Below are 19,133 nucleotides of genomic sequence, written 5' to 3'. Positions count from 1 at the left end.
CAGCGGTGTTTTCCAAGCTCTGACGGAGTGTTTTTCCATAGCTGGGGGACCTGCCGGCATGAGAAGCTCAGGTACAATTATGAAGGGTGTGAATTAAAAGACGTGGCGCACTTTTTTGATGGTTCTCCTAATAGCCCTTCCTCTTTGCCAACCCATGGATCATTTCAAACAAACGCTGCGCGTTTTCAGTCCGGGGCCAGACAAATCTCTTTGGTGCTGTCTGTGTGTGCGCTGCTCCCTAAAACAACACAACACAATGCGTTGCGTGGCAAGTCCCCCCCCCCCAGTAGAAATAATGACACATGACACAATAATTAAGGTTAATGGGCTAAATAAGGCCACAACTTTATTGGTTACAGGCATGAGCGGTATTGGCTTAGGCATTGGTCCTAACTGACTATATCCGGCTTTAGTCTATCCACTAGAAGTCCAGGAAGGGTTAACCAGGGCGGAGTCCTGCTGATGCACATCAACTAGGAACTCCCCCGGGGTCACCGCTCGGGGGCGTGCCTTAGGCCCTCACCTCCCTAGGCTTTGGACAGGGCCACGCCCCCCGGAATCCTTTATCGGACTACCCTTCGATATGTGGGGCAGGTGATGGCGCTTCCTCCCCTCTTCCATCTACAGAACTATACCAATGCCTAACCGCCAATACCAAGAAAGTTGTGATGATTTGCTACGAGGTAGGCGAAAACCAAGTGGCTGGTGCCAGTTTGCCAAGTGGAAAAATTCCTACCAGGCCCCTCAACGGCGACCAAACGAGGTCCATAGCAAGGTCAAGGACGAAAACCTTAAAGGGCGGGAGGGTGGGGAAAGCAGGAACAGCTGGCAGGCAGCAAAAGAGGGAGATCCCTGGCCCGCGCCTGCCTTAAATAGGGCAGCCCACGCCCCCCAAGCCAGCCGATTGGCTGGCCAGGGGGTGACGCGGCCAGGGATTCCCTCAATCGGGCGGAGGGGGCGTGAAGCCCGTAACACCACCTCCTTTGCAGGGCGGAAGTGGCTTTCCCGTTCAGGTGGAAGAGCGGGGACCGTGGAGCCCCATAGAAACCATTCACCGAAATGAAAACGTTCAAAATACGCACCACCTCCCTCCCCCGGCCCTCTGTAACATCGCCTCTTGCTTGTCCGCAAGGAGGATGAGAGTATTTTTGCATGTGCAGAAACGAGCCTCTGTCTCTGCCCGCCACAGAAATGTGGGCCTTGGATGGTTGCCCAGATGGGAGGGCAACCCCCCAAGTAAAAAGCTCTCCCCACTCTTGAGACAGGGCTATGGGACATAGGGAGCTGCTTTATTCTGAGTCAGACCATTGGTCCATGCAGCGCAGTGTCGTCTACTCTGACTGGCAGCGACCTTCCAGGGACATTCCTGGCACCAGCTGAAGCAGTTGGGGATCAAAATGGGGACTTTGTGCATACGAAGCAAATTGCTCTGCCCCAGATCAGTAGTATCATAATAATAATATGATAATAATAATTTGTTATTTATACCCTGCCCATCTGGCTGGGTTTCCCCAGCCACTCGGGGCGACTCCCAAAAGAATTTTAAAAACACGATAAATACATCAAACATAAAAAACTTCCCTAAACAGGGCTGCCTTCAGATGTCTTCTAAAAGTCAGATGGTTGTTTATTTCCTTGACGTCTGATGGGAAGGCGTTCCACAGGGCCACTACCGAGAAGGCCCTCTGCCTGGTTACCTGTAACTTCACTTCTCGCAGGGAGGGAACCGCCAGAAGGCCCTCGGCGCTGGACCTCAGTGGCCAGGCTGAACGATGGGGGTGGAAACGTTCCTTCAGGTATACTGGGCTGAGGCCATTTAGGGCTTTAAAGGTCAGCACCATCTTCTACAAGTCAGATAGTTGTTTATTTCCTTGACATCTGATGGGAGGGCATTCCACAGGGCAGGCACCACCACCGAGAAGGCCCCTGCCTGGTTCCCGGCAACCTCACTTCTCGTAGGGAGGGAACCGCCAGAAGACCCTCGGCGCTGGACCTCAGTGTCTGGGCTGAACAATGGGGGTGAGTCGTCTGACTCGCGGCACGTTCTCTCCTAAAAAGTCAGCTTGCCTAGCTAACTTGACTCCAGTGGGTGCAGAATTCGACCTGATCCTTGGGTGCATTGATATGAACATCACCGTGATTAATGACGTCCCTGCGGAAATAAGAGTTAAGTTTCACCCAGAGGCAGCTCAGGGCAGCAAAGAACACCTCTGCTGTTCCTTCATCTATGTGGGGGGAAATTCCTGAATAGGACTTCATCCGTCACTTTCGTTTTTCTTTTGCTGATGGCCAAACCCGTCCCATTTCCCAAACCTTGTTCCTGACTTGGGAGGGACAATAAGAAATATCTCTCAGTGGCCCTGATCGCACCCTTTATTTTATTTTTATTTTTGCTTCTCTTGCTCTCTCCCTATAGTAATACATTTGCCCAAAGATGTGTTTGTCGGAACAGCATGGGGCAGAAATACTGACCCACAAACTGAAAAAGCAGTCAGTGTTTCAGCAGAAATACTTCTGAGCCCCCGCTATTCCTCAAGTGTTGCAGCCACTGTGGTTATTAGGCAGCAAGATTTCTTATCTGACAGAGGGAGACGAGAGGGAGGAATGTCCTTTAAACCACAGCTAATAACCAAAGTGTACGGCGTTTTCTTCATAATTCACAAAGTCTGTTACTTGCCTCCGAATCCTGAGGTGTAACTTTCTTTTTATGGCGGCTTCGCCAGTTCATATATTAGCACCGTTAGACCTACCATTTCATTAATGTTGTTCTGCTGAGTTAACTGCCTGTTTATGCTCTCTCTGTGTGTGTTTGCGCTCATAGGGAGGAGATATAAGCCGCCCTCTGATTTATATTTTTCTTTTGTGAATAGCGGGAAGTTTGTGAGAAGCTTCTGACTTTATTTTTTCATGCAAGGTTCTATACTGTGCTATTATTATATCTTGCAGCTGCCAAGGAAACGATGCTTTCTAATTACAGAACGATGGTGGCTCAGTCCCGAGTGGGGAATCTGGTGGTCCCATAGCCACGCCAACAGTCTTTCCACCCACGACATCTTTTTAGAGACAGGGGAGGCAAATAAAGATTTCAGAAACAAATGGTTTGGAAAATAATCTTAAAGGCTTAAATCCTGAAAATACTGTATTTTTTGCTCTATAAGACTCACTTTTTCCCTTCTAAAAAGTAAGGGGAAATGTGTGTGCGTCTTATGGAGCGAATGCAGGCTGCGCAGCTATCCCAGAAGCCAGAGCAGCAAGAGGGATCGCTGCTTTCACTGCGCAGTGATCCATCTTGCTGTTCTGGCTTCTGAGATTCAGAATATTTTTTTTCTTGCTTTCCTCCTCCAAAAACTAGGTGCGTCTTGTGGTCTGGTGCGTCTTATAGAGCGAAAAATACGGTACCTCTTTGTGTAAGCGAGTAGCCGCCTCCCTCAGGTCAATTTCCCATTGGCTCGGCTAGTTCTTTGCCCTCTCCCAAATACACGTGCCATCAGTGGCGATGGAAAGTCTTGCAGTGAGACTGCCATTACATGCTCAAATCTGGTTCTGGGAATAGCCCTTAATTTAGGGAACCTAACCAAACTTACTTCCTTCCTTTCTTTATAACTGTTTAAACCAATTCATGAACCAAGAACTTATACATTGACCACCATTAATGAAACATATGTTGTAGATCTTTTTCCACATTTTTTATGCTATTTTTGTGATATACAAATGACATGAGAAAACTTGGTATACTTGTTTGTATAACATTATTCTTGTTTATAAAACCCAGTAAAAGGAAGCTTAGGGAACTTAATTTAGGGAAACATGATTCCTAGTGCATCTGATGTCCTCATTAGGACATCAAGAGCCATGTCGTTTGCCATGATTTCATTATGAGTAAATGTGCTTCTTACAAGACTCTCCCGTCACTAATGCTGCTGTAAGTTTGCGTAGAAAGGGGCAGGAGTGGCAAAGGAGACGAGATGATCAGTTTGAAGTTCACCCAGAATCAGGCCAATGGCCAGTGAAGTTGGTACGTTACCTGCCCTGTGACATTAGGATGACGGAAAGGATATAAGCCTTGATAATGAATAAATTAAAAGAGGAGTTTAAAAAATAAAATTTGCAGATTTAAGAAGGAAGGGGGGGGAAGAGATGCATTGCAATTAAAAAAGAAAGAGGTGATCAAAATAATACTAACAAGAGACCACAGTCAGTTCATATTGAAAACACAGTGACCATCAATACATGAATCTTAGATTAAACTTATGACTTGTTGGGGTCCCTGCAGACTGGAGGCAGGCAAGTGTTGTCCACATCTTCAGAAACGGGAAAAGATAACCCAGGTAACTACCGACCGGTGAGCTTGACATCAATACCAGGGAAGGGCCTGGAACAGAAAAGGACGCACAGTAAAGGATGCTGTGAGTACTAAAACCCAACATAGGTTTCTCAAAATAAGTCCTGCCAGACCAATCTCATTTCTTTTTATGATGGAATTGCAAACTTGGTGGATCAGGGGAATGCTGTGGACATAGCGTATCTTGATTTCGGTAAGGCTTTTGACAAAGTCCCCCAGGATATTCTCGTGTGGAAGCTGGTCAAATGTGGGTTGAACAAGGTAACTGTTAGGTGGATTTGTAGCTGGTTGACTGACCGAACCCAAAGAGTTCTCATGAATGGTTCCCGCATCATCCTGGAAAAAAGTGATTTTTCAAGAGGTGGGCAATCCCATCCAAATCAAGCTGAAATCTGATTATTGGATCAAAAGGCTTATTGACCAAGAGCAGCTTTAGACTTGCCACAACTTATTTTCAGTTCGTTAAATCACATCCAGTCCATTGCCAATGTTCAGCTGTGGTTCAGGGCCTCCCTGGCTTCCCAGGTTTGATATGGAAAAGCAAGGTGGAGCTGCAGATCACACAACAATTTTCATATGGGTTTGATGGCATTATTTTGTTACTTAGAATCAGCAGCCCTTCATGTGATGATCTGGGAATCAAGTTCATTTATGTGGGACTCTGGATGCTTGCAAGGGGACACGGGTGGCGCTGTGAGTTAAACCACAGAGCCTAGGACTTGCCAATCAGAAGGTTGGCGGTTCGAATCCCCGCGACAGAGTGAGCTCCCGTTGCTCGGTCCCTGCTCCTGCCAACCTAGCAGTTCAAAAGCACGTCAAAGTGCAAGTAGATAAATAGGTACCTCTCTGGCGGGAAGGTAAACAGCATTTCCGTGCGCTGCTCTGGTTCGCCAGAAGCGGCTTAGTCATGCTGGCCACATGACCCGGAAGCTGTACGCCGGCTCCCTCGGCCAATAAAGCGAGATGAGCGCCGCAACCCCAGAGTCGGTCACGACTGGACCTAATGGTCAGGGGTCCCTTTACCTTTACCTGGGTGCTTGCAGTCACTTCTGCTTCATACCTGAGATCCCAGTCATGCCCCTGCTTTTCTCAGCATGCAATTCCCTCCCCTTTGCTGTTAACTCAGTTCAGCATCTCTGTTAACCCAAAGGGATACACAAAAGAGGAAGGTCTTCTTGCATGGATTTCTTGCATGTTTGGATGGAAGTGTTGTTGACTCAAGACAACAAAGCTGAATTGCTGTTAAGTCTTCGATAGGGGTTGTTGCCTAAAGATAACTAATGTCCAACGTGGCAAATGAAGTAGTTTGAGGCAGCTGTGCAATTTGTGCAGACAGTTTTAAGACTGATGCGCAAAATCACTTAGCCCGGCCTTAGTTGCTCTTAGCACATTTTGAACTCTGTTGTACCTGTAGACTAGCTGAGTAAAAAAGCAGCGAAAAGACAACGGAAGTGTCTGTTGCAAAGGTACCTTAGAGATTGCATTTCTTAAGTTTGCTCTCCTTAGCACCCTGCTTAATGCCGGGGTTCTGGTAACCAGCAAGTTTATTTTCCAGTGCTTAGCTCCTGGGAGGCAGAGCTTAGGCCAAGAACAAGTTGAATAACCTTCAGGAAAGCTGTGCTGTCCTTCTGTCGGCCGCTGTCTTTGAAAATTGCCTGCAGAGTTAGTGAGCAGGAACAGTTAAGATTTACAAACAATGATGAAGCTTGTCATGCATCTTTCACCATTCATCATCTGGGTGCCGTGGCTGGGCGGTGAAGTGTTCTTCATAAAAACCAGCTCAGTGTGAAATACACCTCGCTGCAATGTTTACTGCTCTGAAACTCGTCAGAAGCCCTTTATAGTAAATCCAGATTGCGAGGTGACATTACAGTATATCATTGCACAGCACGGCGGGGTTTACACTAGGAATGAGTGCAGTTCACACCAGATGAGATGTCGAAATTGAGTTATGTAGGAATTTGGCTGTTATATGAGGATAGCTTTTGTTTTCCCAAGACTAAAAAGTTAGCTTTATATATATTTAGGTAATATATAATGTGCTTTAGTTTCCATATGTACATAGATGCCAGAGGGCCCGTACACCATTGTCCTTGCTCAGATGTATCTGTAAGCAGGCATGCGCCTAGGGGGTGGTGCGCATGTATCTCTTCTATGTATCTGTATATGTGCATGCATTTTCTTTGGTGCTACAGTATATGTTGTGTATTGTGTGCTTATTGGCTTTTCATTATGTGTGTAATTATATATCACCTGAAAAGCTACCTGGGGAACCAGCTGCCTAAGATCACAACTGCAGCTGGCCCCCCAGTGCATAACCTAACATAACTTCATGCCTGGCGAATTTCTGCTGGTACAATCTCATCTATAAAGAAATGGTTTTTCCAGTGCAGCAAATCTTGGGATTCAGTCATTTTACTTCAAACGCAAGTGTGTGTTTTTTAGTTCCATTGTTCCCACCCAAACAAAAGCTTTCCGTTGTGTTTGAATGACTTGCCTTTTTTAATAGTCTTTCAGTTTCCTATTGAACAGGTGGTTAAAATCAAATTGGCAAGTCACATTCCATGATTTGTGCTCTCTCCCTTCCACATAAAGTATAGAAGTCAGGAAAGCTAAGGTAGATTTTGGACTCTGTCCCAAACTCACCCTCATTATTTAACTAAGTACGGCCTGCCACCATCAGCAGGGACGTGAGTTTATAGGGAAGTAGACTTGGTTCACAATTTCCAAATGTGGGGTTGGCTTTGCATTGTGAATTCCTGGAGGGTTCTTTTCCCAGCCACCGGTTCCCAGACTACGAAGGAGTGGTTTTTAAAACGAGCCTGAGAAAGAAGACCAAGGTGTCAGCAGTGGGTGGCATTTTTTCCGGAGACCCTGTGGCAGGGGTGGGGAGTTGTTGCTGGACTCTTGCGTTCCCAACTCAGGTTCCAGGGAGATAGCCAAAGAAGACAAGAGGCTGGGAGGTGGAAAAGAAGTTGGAGGGGGGGCAGATGGAGCAGAGTGAGCCCTAGGGGAGAGACCCACAATTGCCCCCCTCATACACACCTGGGAGCTTGTGGTCTCACTCTTCTCCCTGCAGGTGCAGGGGGCCTCATTCTTGCCGCTGCCCTCACTGAGCTCTTTCCATGGTGGTGAGAAGGTCCATCGGGTGGCTCTGTTGAGATGCCTCCTCGCTGGGACTGTGACAAGTGGAAGCAAGGAGGAGCCTTGCTGCTCCAACCGCCACTTGCCAAGCAGGTGAGAGAGCAGAGAGGGGTGGGGAAGTTGTAGAGCAGCGGTTCTCAACCTGTGGGTCCCCAGATGTTGTTGGACTACAACTCCCATCATCCCTGAGCTCTGGCCTTGCTAGCTAGGGGTGATGGGAGTTGTAGTTCAACAACATCTGGGGACCCACAGGTTGAGAAAGGCTGTTGTAGAGGAACAGTAGGAATTTTGGAGGGAGCAGGGTGTATCTGATGAACCTTCAGTCAAACCATAGCTCTCAGCAAATGCTTAGCAATGCTGATCTATGCTGCTGGGCCTCAAATGTGCGACCCTTGCTAGGCAATGACCCCGTGTAGCTACTGTTCTCTTTCTCTAGCCTGCCAAACTGCCGCTGATAGATAAAGAGAGCTGTTGGCATGCAGGTACCAGCACAGGTAAGCCTGTCTAGGGAACCAAGTTGGGTGCAAAATGGCACTGAGCCTTTTTGGGTGACCATGCTCTGTCCAGATCTTCCATCACTATGTATTTTTTGCATTCATTCGAAACCTTTACATACATTCATCAACACAGGGTCCAAATTTTTTTATTTTTCTTTATTTTTTTGCAGTCCTAAGACCAACAAACAAAGCAAACCCCAGATAAAAGTGCACACAAGAATCAGAGAGTCTTAAATAGCGTGTTTTAAATCCCAGGGTTAATTTTAAGGGCCACCACCATAAAGTTGATGCCAGGCATACGTCCCTTGAGAGGGCGTTCCATAGCTGCCTAAAAGCCCTCTTGTGGAGACAAGTCTCCCTTCTGAATAGAGGTGGCATCTGGCAAAGGGCATCGGCCCCTTGGCTTAGATCGGCTGGTGTTCCTGTGTGCAGACGCTCAGGCACAGGAGAGTCCCCAGGCCAGAAGAGCATTGACACCCAAGAGATGAAAGCTGAATGAGCGTTCCAAGCCAAAGGATCCTGGCCTTAGATTACTGCAATGCGTAGGGCTGCCTCTGAAAACGGTTCAGAAACTTCAACTGGTGCAGAATTCAGCCGCCAGGTTGCTCACGGGAGCAAGACGGTCTGAACATACTGCACAAATCCTGGCCCAACTGCACTGGCTACCAATTAGTTTCTGGGCCCAATTCAAAGTGCTGGTTTTGACCTATAAAGCCTTAAACAGCTCAGGACCGCAATACCTCAAGGATCACCTCTTTCCATATGAACCTACGCGGACCCTGAGATCATCTTCCGAGGCCCTCCTTCGTGTGCCCCCTCCTCAAGAGGTGCGGAGGGTGGCAACAGGAGAACGGGGCCTTCTCTGCAGTGGCTCCCCATCTGTGGAATGCTCTCCCCAGGGAAGTTTGCCAGGCACCTTCATTATACATCTTTAGACGCCAGGCAAAAACGTTCCCTTTTAACCAGGCCTTTGGCTGACTTATTCTATGCCCTTTAAAATGTAGCTCTCTTGGGGGGGGGGAAGGTTATTGGATTATTGTTTTTATTTTATATATTGTGACCTTTTTTGTGAACCACCCTGAGACCTCCGGAATAGGGTGGTATAATAATAATAATGATGATGATGATGATGATGATGGGTTTCTGGATTATGCAGAGGGTCTCTGGGACCAGTCTTGGATTGGCCCTCCATATACGTTCTGCACGCCATATGCATTTTACTGCTGCATTCCTGCATCTACATGCCCATGCCCAGAGTTTCCATTTCCTTGGCTCCCTGAAGTACGACAGAGAGAAACACAGGCAAGGGTATGGCTTTTAAAATGCACATTTTGCATCCCACAGTCATTGCCTACCTGTGGATACTTGCTATATGGATATGTTTGTGTGTGGTTTTTTTGTACTGTATAGAACTAATCCAGAGACCTTCAGGCCAGTTGGCCCTGCATTTATCCCTCGTGGCAACCCTGGGAAATTGGGGGACCCAGTGTGGAAATCTCCATTTGAGGAAACGTCCTGAAAAGATGAACCAGTAGCTGTTGCTCTTCTCTTACAATTCAGGGTTCCAAGCTCCATTGAGAAGGGGGCTGATTTGGGGCACTGGATGCTACAACAACAACAAGGTTTTTCAAACGGAGGCAAACTGGATTATCTGGGAAAGGGAAGAGCGTCTGGTTTGGAAAGCAGATTGTGGCTTCTGCTCCTCCTGCCCATCGAGGAGAATATCACTTGATAATAAGGAGCCTTCAAGGGATAAAGGTAAAGGTAAAGGGACCCCTGACCATTAGCTTCAGTCGTGGCCGATAGGGATTGTGGAGCTCATCTCGCTTTATTGGCTGAGGGAGCCAGCGTACAGCTTCCGGGTCATGTGGCCAGCATGACTAAGCCGCTTCTGGCGAACCAGAACAGCTCACGGAAACACCATTTACCTTCCCGCTGGAGCGGTACCTATTTATCTACTTGCACTTTGACGTGCTTTCGAACTGCTAGGTTGGCAGGAGCAGGGACCGAGCAACGGGAGCTCACCCCGTCACAGGGACTCGAACCGCCGACCTTCTGATCGGCAAGTCCTAGGCTCTGTGGTTTAACCCACAGCGCCACCCGCGTCCCTTCTTCAAGGGATAGAGGATTGTAAAATAGCACAGGAGGCAATTCCCCCAGAAAAGAGGTAAGATGAGGAAGCCAGCCTCACAAATAAGAAGAACCTCCGGCAGCAGGTTCTAGCGACCGACCAGCTTGCAGCATCCCCGAGTTGTCAATCACACCGTAATGTTTCTAGAAGCGAAAAGTCAATGTGTTGTTGTTTAATTTGACATGACTCTTGAGCTGTGGAAAAGCATAATCGCTGCAGGGGACAGTTAAGTAACTGTGCTCCATGTCAGCCTGTCTCGCTCCGACTGCCGCACTAAACGCTTTGCTGATGAGCGATAGATTTGGTTAAATACCAGGATAATTGCTGGCTATAGCACCCAGCACTCTTGTAATGCCTTGTAGTACATCAGTTGTAGTTTCCTCTCCGCCTCAGGCGCTGGAGGCTTATTCGCTAAAGAGGGCACTTATTTTCAATTACAATGTTCTCTTTTCCCCTTGTGTTTTTTTTTTTTTTTTTTTTTTGAAGAAGCCATTGTTGCTGAGCCAAATGAGCTCTAATAAATTATATTTCTTCTCCCTGTAGACCTGTTGAAGGAGATCAGGCATGCAAATGCCAAAGCTTCTATTTTCTAAAGCTTGTAAGTAATTTTTTTGTGCGTGTTGGCTTCACGTACCAGCAATGTGCTCATATTACTGAGACAAAGGTTTTCATTTTAAAGACCTGCACATTGCAGCAGGCCTTCAGACTAACTTGCCTAGCTGGTATAAAGCCAAACGCTTAATTCTTCATGCTGTAAGAATGAATTCTGTTCATTTTCTTCCTTCTTAGCAAGCCATTGACATTTTTAGGAAAAAGTATATCTGTGCCATGTACGTGAATAGCCTCATATATTTATAATGACACCGTCATCTCAGCTTAGGCTGGAAAGTTAAACGCTAGAATTTCTTTTACAGTTGGTAATGGTCTCTTGGAGCTGAACTGGCTCAGTTTATTTCTGTTGAAATAACTGCTCATGTTAGCTGTGCTCCGATTTTACTAAACATGATTTTGCATTTTGAGGTGGGGCTTAGGCCTCAACTCACGCGTAGGACTGGGCGATATATCGTCCAAAACTGGTTTGAAGCCCATATCGTGATACTGGTTTCATAATTTTTGACCTGGCCAAATATTGTGAATCGTGATAAGCATCTGTGCATGTGCGAATCAGAAATCACAATGTGGGGAAAACAGTGAAGCCAGGCAATTCTCTCTCTCGATTCCTGCAGCCCCTCTTAAGTCTGCCAGCTCAAATCTCCCCTGCCTCACGCAAATCACGAGAGCAGGTGCCGGCAAAAATCACAAGGCAGGATTGCATATGCATAGTTCCACCCTTATTTCAGACATCATAATATATCGCAATGTTTAGTTGGTGGATATATATTACAATGTTGAAAACCAGGTATCGCCCAGCTCTGCTGATGTGTGCTGGTGTTTGCAGCAAATATGGTATACCCTCTCAGATACAACCTACATAAAGTGCCTTGTTTTGTTTTCATTCATGCCAATTGCTCTCAAAGAGTGAAAGCCAAACTTTCTTTCTTCGGACCCAAATGAGCAGGTGCCCTGTGTGAGTATCGTGCTGCCAGCTAGATTGGCCACTAGGAGGCTAACAGTGTTCGAAACTCCCATTGTTCCAGGCGCATTTTGCAGCAGGGGATTTCTTCTTCTTTTAACTTTATTGCAAAACAGTTTACATATAACAACGCAGACAGACAAGACAATACCTCAATGACAATGAACATTAACTAACAAGACATCGTGTAACATCACGCACACTTTTGACTTCCGATTCACCTCATTGTGCTTTCTACATATTCTTTACCTTGACGCATTTCCTGTTATATCCGTTACACATCCAGAAAATTTTCTACATTTATAGTTTCCCTTAATATTCAAGATTCAATCTAGACCTGCCATGAGATTTGCGTTTTCACAATATTGTTTTAGATTTTCTTTAAATGTTATCCATTCTTTACACACTTTCTGGTGCCTTAAGCTTTGCGACAGGGGATTTCATTAGTGTGAGCAGTTTCTGAGTTCTGGGCGCAATACTGCACCTAAGATTTCAGATTGAAATTGCAGAGTGGAAGGAAAGGAGGTGCTTTTTATGCCTCCCCACTTCCAGCTACTCTGTGAAGACTGGAGAAGAGACCTCTTAAGAATATTAGGGGGGCGGGCAGGGGAAGGACCAGACCATGTGAAAAATGAACATGACATTTTAGCTGCAGTTCATTCATTTTCAGCTTTATATTCTTGTTATAAAAAACACTCATTGTTGCGCCCATAACCTCGGTTTAAGGTCCCTTGAGCTCCTAGCTTTTCTGTCTCAGTTTCTAACATTGGAGGCTAAGATTCATTACCTCCCAGCAGCGTTTTGCTCCAGAGACATTACTGGCAATAACAGGACCCGTTCCAGGGGATTCTTTCCTGGGCCAAATGGGAATACATACAATTGTTGGCAAGGAAATCAAGCAATGGTAGAAGTTTACACAGCTAACAGAGTCGAATTCCTTCATGGAACTAGGCAACTGCTGCTAAGGTCTAGAGTACCTTACAATAGGAGCAGAAAATCCTAGTTTCGAAGGGTTTTGAACCAGGGCAAGATGGACCTTGTTTTTCAGCAGTGCTTTTGATCTTGAATCTCCTGCGCCCTTGCGACTCCCCTGTGTTTTTGCACCGGCCAATGCAGGTCATTGGGGTATATTCTGTAGTTTCTCGTCAGTGTGTTGAAGCAATGATTCTTCAACATCACCTTCACTGGACTGGTTATATTGTGTGGATGCCTGATTATCGCTTTCCAAAGCAACTACTCTATTCCGAACTTAAAAATGGAAAGCGTAATGCTGGTGGTCAACAAAAGAGGTTCAAAGACTCTCTCAAGGCAAATCTTTAAAAATGTGGTATAAACACCGACAACTGGGAAACACTGGCCTGCAAGCGCTCCAATTGGAGAACAGCCTTTACCAAAGGTGTCATGGGCTTTGAAGACACTCAAACTCAGGACACAAGGGAGAAATGTGCTAAGAGGAAGGCACGCTTGGCAAACCCTCACTGTGATCAACTCCTGCCCGGAAACCAATGTCCCCACTGTGGAAGGACGTGTGGATCCAGAAATGGCCTCTACAGTCACATATGGACTCAGTGTTAAAACCATGTTGATGGAAGACAATCTTACTCGGCTACAAGGAATTGCCAAGGAAAGAAGAAAGAAAGACTTGGCAGATGGTCTTCCATCCCAAAGGACATTTCTGTACAGTGGTACCTCGGGTTAAGTACTTAATTCGTTGCGGGGGTCCGTTCTTAACCTGAAACTGTTCTTAACCTGAAGCACCACTTTAGCTAATGGGGCCTCCTGCTGCCGCCGCGCCGCCGGAACACAATTTCTGTTCTCATCCTGAAGCAAAGTTCTTAACCCGAGGTACTATTTCCGGGTTAGCAGAGTCTGTAACCTGAAGCGTATGTAACCCGAGATACCACTGTAGGTCCAAAGCAATCATTGTGTTTTCTGTCCTAATATGGCAAATCGCTATCGATAACATTCCCTCTGTATGACTGCGTTATTACGCACTGGGGGGGGGGGGAGGAGAGCCAATGTCCTTCCTTCCTTTGGCATGTGACATAACAAGCGGCCAATCTTGAAAGGCCAAACTACTGCTGTTGACACATCTGGATTTGTAGGCAAGGAATTCTAGGTGAATCTCCTGTTTGCTTTTCCCCAACATGTCAACCTCCCCCTATTTCTTTTTTCTTTCTGTTTTAAACAAGGGAAACAGGAAAGGTGTTTGTTTCAAATAATAGCTTTCAGGAGATCTATTGTCCAGGGCAGAGAGAATTTAGTTTTTCTTAGCTAATTTTAGTTGTTCCATCACTTAACAGCAAGCTTTCCAGCTGACTACAAATACTGGCATGTACTGGGGAAGGATGATATGAGCTCTGATAGGGCAGATGGAACGGAGCCATCCATTCATCCGTCTCTCTTGTGCACTAAATGCCAAGAATGAAATCCAGTTCGAAAGTACACAGTGAATCAGTTGAGTCGCAGGCATTTGAGATAATCCTAATGGTTTTTTAACATTGTTGGTGAGAAGGGGAGATCAGCAGCGGCCAGAGATTCTGTTGTGAAATAATAGGCGTATTCAAGGCAGAACTAGGTGTTCAGATAAGCATGGCACTACGGCTGAAAATGGCAGCTCAGTATACAGTGATTTTTGTAAAGTGTAGGGAAACAAATGAGCCTTGTCTCATTGGTTTGCCCGTTGTCACCAGGGTACGGATATGTTTCGGCACGCAATCTAGATGAGGGAGAAAACTTAATATTGGCTGCCATTTTGGACAGCACCAATGTCTTTAAACTGTCCCACCCATTATGGCAGAGGTGTCTGTGCAGGGTGTGGTGAAAATTTTGTTCTCCCTTCTGCTTTTCATACTATATCGAGAAGATATGGCCCTGCAAATACGTATTTACAGTGTTACAAAGTACTGTGACCTGTTGAAGGGGGGAAAAATACTTTTACATTTTCTACCATATAACTGGGTAAGAAGAATATATATATATAATTTATCCCAATATTCAGAATGCTGTAATCAGATGGTCATTCGGAACATTTGGGGTCTGTGATCCATCCATGTGCTAAATAAATATTTCACTGGGATCACCGTAATGTAGGGTATAGTCAGCAGAGGAATATATTTGGGAAATCCTGCATTTTGATATAATTTATCTCAAACAGCTCACCAGTTTGTGGGTTCTCTGAACTTCTGCCCTACATTCCTGAAGCCCACTGGTGCCCTATTACGGCAGTCCCTTCTCCCTCGCCTCTGCCCCTAATTACAAAATCTGTATCCTACAAAGATAAGCAAAAACAATAAAACCTAAATTTAAAAAGAAAACAATATTTGTGCTAAACCAAAGTATTGACATGGTTTCCCGTTAAATTCTCAAATATTGGTTATTATTAGTGCACTATTGCCCTTGAATATACAATAATATTCCTTGAGTTGGCATTAGAGTGCTTGTAATGAGCGCTCGAATTCATCATGCGAAAGGCTGGGCTGGATGAATCCCAAACTGGAATTAAGATTGCCGGAAGAAATATCAACAACCTCAGATATGCAGATGACACAACCTTGATGGCAGAAAGTGAGGAGGAATTAAAGAACCTTTTAATGAGGGTGAAAGAGGAGAGCGCAAAATATGGTCTGAAGCTCAACATCAAAAAAACAAAGATCATGGCCACTGGTCCCATCACCTCCTGGCAAATAGAAGGGGAAGAAATGGAGGCAGTGGGAGATTTTACTTTCTTGGGCTCCATGATCACTGCAGATGGTGACAGCAGTCACGAAATTAAAAGACGCCTGCTCCTTGGGAGAAAGGCGATGGCAAACCTAGACAGCATCTTAAAAAGCAGAGACATCACCTTGCCAACAAAGGTCCGTATAGTAAAAGCCATGGTTTTCCCAGTAGTGATGTATGGAAGTGAGAGCTGAACCATAAAGAAGGCTGATCGCCGAAGAATTGATGCTTTTGAATTATGGTGCTGGAGGAGACTATTGAGAGTCCCATGGACTGCAAGAAGATCAAACGCATCCATTCTTAAGGAAATTAGCCCTGAGTGCTCACTGGAAGAACAGATCGTGAAGCTGAGGCTTCAAGACTTTGGCCACCTCATGAGAAGAGAAGACTCCCTGGGTCTTCCCTGATGTTGGGAAAGATGGAGGGCACAAGGAGAGGGGGACGACAGAGGACGAGATGGTTGGACAGTGTTCTCGAAGCTACCAGCATGCGTTTGACTAAACTGCGGGAGGCAGTGGAAGACAGGAGTGCCTGGCGTGCTCTGGTCCATGGGGTCACGAAGAGTCGGACACGACTAAACGACTAAACAACAACAATGAGCGCTCACACCTTCATTTGTGGGCGCCCTTTTTGGGACCGTGAGCAGCACCTTTGCCGTCTAGGGTGGCAGTTTGAGGCCTTGGGCGGAATCCTGTAGTCTATCTTCCCTAAATGATAACGTAATTTTGAGTTACGAATGCCGCATGCGCAGAAGCGCTTTATCGCGCCATGCGCAGAAGCGGCACCTCCAGACATGGACTTTTCGGGGTAAGTACAGACCCCCGGGACAAATTAAGTTCACATCCAGAGGGTCCACTGTACCTTCCATTTGCCATCTCGGCCTGACCTTTTCCCATCAAAACAGACAAAATAGATATACGCACTCCTTTGTTTTATTGAGAAATCAACCGGATCTGCTTCTATTAATCAACAAGCCCTTCCTCAAATAGGTAACGCTCCGGGGAGAATGCAATGAACTCCCTTTGTTTTTTACATATTTGCACTTCCAAACTGGTCCTACTCTGGTTTCCATCTGCTCCTGGTTATCTGCATTCAGAAAACCAACCTTAATCTATGCCCTCACCGCAAAGCTTTTCATTTGGAAAAGCCTTCGCCACATTTTATAGACCATCTTTTGGGCATGTCGGTGCTCTGTTTTGATTCCAGTGCCAGCCTATACTTGTCTACTTGGAAGTAAGCCCCATTGATGGCAGTGGCGGCACTTGCTCCTAGATAAGTGGCAATGGGATTGCAGCCTTAATGTAGAAACGAGCCTTCGGATCCAGATTCCAAGCGAGTCTGCAGAATGGATGTGCCTTCTATTTCCTTCCCTGAATAAGAAGGTGAAAGAGCTTTAATAAATGGTCTGTAACACTTGAGAGCTTAAATCTTTAAAAAATTGCTTCTTATTAAGAGTCTAATGGTTTTTAAATGTAAACACAAAGAACATTTGCCTTCCAAGCATGACTATCCTAGTGGTTTCTCACATCAGTAGAAGCATATTACGCTTTCCAGGCCATTGACTTACAGAAGATCACTCAAGTCTAGGCAGTTCTTTGTATGGCATCTCAGTTCATTGATGACTTTTATTTTGGAGATTATGTGTTTTGTTTTGTTTTTGCATTTTGGCCAAAATGTAACCAATATCATACAAGGAAGGAAGGAAGGGGAAAATACGCAAGTTCCAAACTAAATACTAATTATTAGCCGCTGAGTTGCATGTGCCCAGGTAAACATGCATATATTTATTTTGTAGTAAGACTGAGACAACAGTACAAGGCTTGGCACATTCCTGGGAGATCGGTGTTCATAACTCAGTCCACTAGCTGTGGACTAAACTGGGTGGATTAGCGGGGCAATGCTTGATTTCCTTATTTTTCCATGAAGCAAGAAAACAGTAATGACCACTTTGAGTTGGGAGAAAGGAGAATGAGATGGAACCAGCCTATGTGTTGTGGCAGGGCTGCCTTTTGGGTGGTTTTGAGGCAGAGCCCTGCTCCACGCTTCAGCTGCTCATGCCTCCAGTGCCTAAATCTCTTACAGCTTCCATCAATTTTCCAGATGTCACAAAGGTGAGGAACAACGGACATCTCTGAACGAGCGGTGCCGTCTTGTAAGGTGACCAGAAGCAAAGGAGAACAGGGCTTTTGTACCTTAGTAGCTGAGGGGATGCAGGTGGCGCTGTGGGTTAAACCACAGAGCCTAGGACTTGCCGATCAGAAGGTCAGCGGTTCGAATCCCTGCGACGGGGTGAGCTCCCGTTGTTCGGTCCCTGCTCCTGCCAACCTAGCAGTTCGAAAGCACGTCAAAGTGCAAGTAGATAAATAGGTACCGCTCCAGCGGGAAGGTAAACGGCGTTTCCGTGCGCTGCTCTGGTTCGCCAGAAGCGGCTTAGTCATGCTGGCCACATGACCTGTATGCCGGCTCCCTCGGCCAATAAAGCGAGATGAGCGCCACAACCCCAGAGTCGGTCATGACTGGACCTAATGGTCAAGGGTCCCTTTACCTTTACCTTTAGCTGAGTGGAAGGGGCAATTTGGGGAGATGCAGCTTGTCATAGAGAAGAGTAAAGGTCCATCTGCTGGAATTAGGGTTGCCGTCCACCCCTAGAAATAGGGGAGTGTGTGTGTTTGTGTGTCCCTTGTCTTTAGACTTCAACCAGGACAACCCCCCCCCCCCCGTATTCAAGCTCATCCTCAAGTGTGTATGTGTAAAAGAGCTCCCATAATCCCTTGCCATCGGCCATGTTGGCTGGGAATGATGAAAGCTGGAGTCTATCAAGGTCTGGAGGGCCATGTCTGCATCCCTTCTTTAGAGTATGTGCATGGTGTAAAATCTGAAGAGTCGGTTCAGTGGCGACTGAAGAGGCCAGAGGTTGGTGGTCTGGAAACCACAGGTCTTGCCACTGGCAGGTGTAATGGATTGACCACGCTGATGCATTTGTACCATCCCAATCTTGCCCCTCCCAGCAGAAGCATGGGCAACACAGGAGATCAAGTGAGCACCTTAAAAAGATGGCACAAGTCTCTTCTACCAGCAGCCTTTGGGTTCAGCAAATCAATTTGAGATTTCTCTCCATAGTTATCGAAACTGATGAAAGGGAGGGATCTCCCAATTGTGGCCCCTCTAGGGCTCAAAGCATTGTGGGATGGACGGACTTGTTTTCTTATCATGAATCAGAAGGAAACTGTGGGTGGATGGGTGTCGCCAACGGAGGCAAGGACATTCCCTCCCTCTGGTACAGACTATGAGGAATCTCTCATTTGGAACAGTTTCCTTGCATCGTTTGCACTTGGCCGTTGCCACTGAAATCGGTGGACATCACAGGGGCTTGCTCTGAGAATAAAAACAGCTTTCAACACTTAGAAAATACTGTATTTTCTACAATGGGAACTTTGCCTGTTTTTCCGATCGTTGCCGGGTCGAGTTTCAACCGGTTGCAGTGCAGAAGTCTCTGCCTGAAAACAGAATTTGGGTCATTACCGCCATTCCTTACAAATTCATTCCTGATTCTATCAGGTTGACCACATCTTTTTAAGCAACTTTGTGCAATCTGGCCGCTGTCAATCAATGGAGTCAACGGGAGGTGAATTGTTCCACGTTACCTTTTTAAAGGATCTTAGCTCGGCGTTGGCCCCCCACTAAACGATCAGCATTCAGAGTGGAATAAGTCCTGATGGTTAACGC

The 19,133-nt window shown here is 46.2% G+C and overlaps 1 protein-coding gene and 1 long non-coding RNA gene across 2 annotated transcripts in view; one reads left to right on the top strand and one right to left on the bottom strand.

The window, feature by feature from the left end:
* LOC310753099 overlaps positions 1–19,133 on the bottom strand; it is a 119,627-nt gene that overhangs the window by 66,626 nt on the left and 33,868 nt on the right. The gene's annotated exons all lie outside the window — the stretch shown is intronic.
* DMRT1 (doublesex and mab-3 related transcription factor 1) overlaps positions 1–19,133 on the top strand; it is a 62,134-nt gene that overhangs the window by 32,143 nt on the left and 10,858 nt on the right. The window lies entirely within an intron of this gene.

This window comes from Podarcis filfolensis (genome assembly GCF_964270895.1).
Source record: "Podarcis filfolensis genome assembly, chromosome: 17".
Taxonomy (NCBI): Eukaryota; Metazoa; Chordata; class Lepidosauria; order Squamata; family Lacertidae; genus Podarcis; species Podarcis filfolensis.
Note: the sequence above shows the minus strand (reverse complement) of the source record. Positions and strands in the feature narration are given on the sequence as shown.